The sequence below is a fragment of the Engystomops pustulosus genome, unplaced genomic scaffold (assembly GCF_040894005.1).
Source record: "Engystomops pustulosus unplaced genomic scaffold, aEngPut4.maternal MAT_SCAFFOLD_266, whole genome shotgun sequence".
Lineage (NCBI taxonomy): Eukaryota > Metazoa > Chordata > Amphibia > Anura > Leptodactylidae > Engystomops > Engystomops pustulosus.
Window position 1 is genome coordinate 127,501 of NW_027285145.1, and position 3,231 is coordinate 130,731.

At 59.9% G+C, this 3,231-nt stretch overlaps 1 non-coding gene across 1 annotated transcript; it reads right to left on the bottom strand.

Annotated features, from left to right (window-relative positions):
- Window positions 1–1,151: 1,151 nt before the first annotated feature.
- LOC140110371 (18S ribosomal RNA) lies at window positions 1,152–3,035 on the bottom strand. The gene has a single exon (XR_011851435.1). It is a non-coding gene; the product is annotated as an 18S ribosomal RNA (ribosomal RNA).
- Between the last annotated feature and the right edge of the window lie 196 nt (window positions 3,036–3,231).

The following is a 3,231-nucleotide window of genomic DNA, read 5'->3' on the forward strand; positions in this document are numbered from 1 at the left end:
GGTTTTTACAGACGGCCAGCTCGTCCTCGTCAGATGTACGGCACCGCTACATTCGTGTGCACACGGCCGAAGCCGAGCGGACGTTGTCCAAAGAGCGACGCCTGGGAGAAGAGCCTCCGCGGCACACCGCCTGGGGCGGGTGCGGGAGCCCAGTCCCCTGCGCGCCGCTCGTGGGGGACCGGGGGCCGCCACTGGAACGCAGCTCACCCGGCGGAGGCGCGTCTGGCGACAAGCCCCATCGACCTTCGGCAAAGACCGGCGTGGTCGACCCGACAGCGGGGGAGAGGAGGAAGACAGGCGCTGCACCTGTGGAGAGAGGCAGAGGGTCCTCGCGCGCCGAACCCTACCATTCTCCAGGCGCTACGCCGCCTTCCCTCGCCCCCTCATCGAGGACCATCCGCCAGCCACACCGCTCTTCGTTGGGTAACACGGCGCCGCCAGCCGATCTTCACGCGACGTCGGGGAGAGGAGAGTACGGTCTCCCGGGCACCCCGCGCGTCGCTTCCTCCGTCGGGCCCCCGTCCTCTGCCATCGCCCAGGGAGTCGCGCTGGTCTGGAGAGAGCGCGAGGGTGCAGGCTTCCGGACGCCCGCCTCCCTCTTCGATCCCTCGACAGGCGACTCGCCACCAGGACGGAGTCAACCCCGCGATTGTCTCGGTGCCTTGCCACGCAACCGCCCCTTCTCCTCACCGCGCCCACCGAGACGAAGGCAAGAGGGGAAGCCGGAGTTTTTCTCCACTCGACCACCGTACGATCGAGCGGGGATCCGGACGGGGGAGAGCCGGCGTCGACGACCCCGCACTGGGAAGGAGGCGACCGCACCATGGGGGAAGGAGAGGTAGCTAATCTCCCTTCCTCCCAGGGCATCGCTCCGACGGCCCCCTGGCCGGGATCGAAGTGCTCTCGCCCCGCAAGGGCATCAGAGTCGGGCCGGAGAGATTCAGCGGAGGTGGGGAGAAGCCAGGGGAAGGACCCGCTGGCTCTGCCGGCGGGAAGGACCCGCTGGCTCTGCCGGCTCGCCCACCTCCATCTCTGCCGCTGAGTTGCTCGCTCAACGCTGCTGATGCTGTCGACGTCTCCGCTCGTCGCCGCCGCCGCCGCCAAGCTTCGTGCCGGGACGGGGGAGAGGGTTTTGTCGATGCATTCGACGGTAATGATCCTTCCGCAGGTTCACCTACGGAAACCTTGTTACGACTTTTACTTCCTCTAGATAGTACAGTTCGGTCGTCTTCTCGGGCAACACCGCAGAGGAGCTCCGAGGAGTCCCCCCGCGGGGCCGATCCGAGGACCTCACTAAACCATCCAATCGGTAGTAGCGACGGGCGGTGTGTACAAAGGGCAGGGACTTAATCAACGCGAGCTAATGACCCGCACTTACTGGGAATTCCTCGTTGATGGGGAACAATTGCAATCCCCGATCCCTATCACGAACGGGGTTCAGCGGGTTACCCGCGCCTGCCGGCGCAGGGTAGACACACGCTGAGCCGTTCAGTGTAGCGCGCGTGCTGCCCCGGACATCTAAGGGCATCACAGACCTGTTATTGCTCGATCTCGCGTGGCTAAGCGCCACTTGTCCCTCTAAGAAGCTGAACGCGGACCGCGGGGGGTCGCGTAACTATTTAGCATGCGGGAGTCTCGTTCGTTATCGGAATTAACCAGACAAATCGCTCCACCAACTAAGAACGGCCATGCACCACCACCCACAGAATCGAGAAAGAGCTATCAATCTGTCAATCCTTTCCGTGTCCGGGCCGGGTGAGGTTCCCCGTGTTGAGTCAAATTAAGCCGCAGGCTCCACTCCTGGTGGTGCCCTTCCGTCAATTCCTTTAAGTTTCAGCTTTGCAACCATACTCCCCCCGGAACCCAAAGACTTTGGTTTCCCGGAGGCTGCGCAGTGGGTCATGGGAATAACGCCGCCGGATCGCCGGTCGGCATCGTTTATGGTCGGAACTACGACGGTATCTGATCGTCTTCGAACCTCCGACTTTCGTTCTTGATTAATGAAAACATTCTTGGCAAATGCTTTCGCTCTCGGGCGTCTTGCGCCGGTCCAAGAATTTCACCTCTAGCAGCACAGTACGGGTGCCCCCGGCCGTCCCTCTCAATCATGGCCCTAGTTCTCAAAACCAACAAAATAGAACCAAGGTCCTGTTCCATTATTCCTAGCTGCGATATTCAGGCGAACGGCCTGCTTTGAACACTCTAATTTTTTCAAAGTAAACGCTTCGGGCCCCCGGGACACGCAGCGAAGCGCATCCCGGGGGGCGCCCGAGAGACAGGGGTCCGGGACTGGCGGTAGGCTCGCCTCTCGGCGGACCGCCAGCCCTTCCCCGAAATCCAACTACGAGCTTTTTAACTGCAGCAACTTTAACTTACGCTATTGGAGCTGGAATTACCGCGGCTGCTGGCACCAGACTTGCCCTCCAATGGATCCTGGTTAAAGGATTTAAATTGTACTCATTCCAATTACAAGGCCTCGAAAGAGTCTTGTATTGTTATTTTTCGTCACTACCTCCCCGTGTCGGGAGTGGGTAATTTGCGCGCCTGCTGCCTTCCTTGGATGTGGTAGCCGTTTCTCAGGCTCCCTCTCCGGAACCGAACCCTAATTCCCCGTTACCCGTTGTCACCATGGTAGGCGGGTTAGATACCATCGACAGTTGATAGGGCAGAAACCTGAATAGATCGTCGCCGTCACGGAGGACGTGCGATCGGCCCGAGGTCACCTAGAGTCGCCAAGTCTAGGACGGGGCTGGCGCCGCAGCGGGCCCGGAGACCCGCCGCGGACCAGGGCTCCCCGGATTGGTTTTAAGTCTGATAAATGCACGCCTTTCTGGAGGGCAGCGCTCTTGGGCACGTATTAGCTCTAGAATTGCCACAGTTATCCGAGTAGCACATCATCAATGCGGAACGATCAAAGGAACCATAACTGATTTAATGAGCCATTCGCAGTTTCACCGTAAAGAATAGTCAGTACTTAGACATGCATGGCTTAATCTTTAAAACAAGCATATACTACTGGCAGGATCAACCAGGTAGCCGAGCTCTGAGGGGTAGACTCTTGGAGTCAGGCTCCGTGAGCTAATGGGAACGCTCGTTGCTGCTGCTGCTACCGCAGCGCTTCTCCGCCGCCGGAGAAGACCTCGCAGACAACATTGGATGGAGCTTAGGGCAGGGGGGCAAGAAAGATGCTCTCGGTCCCTTCCAAGGACCCGAAAAAGCCTTCCCTTCCCC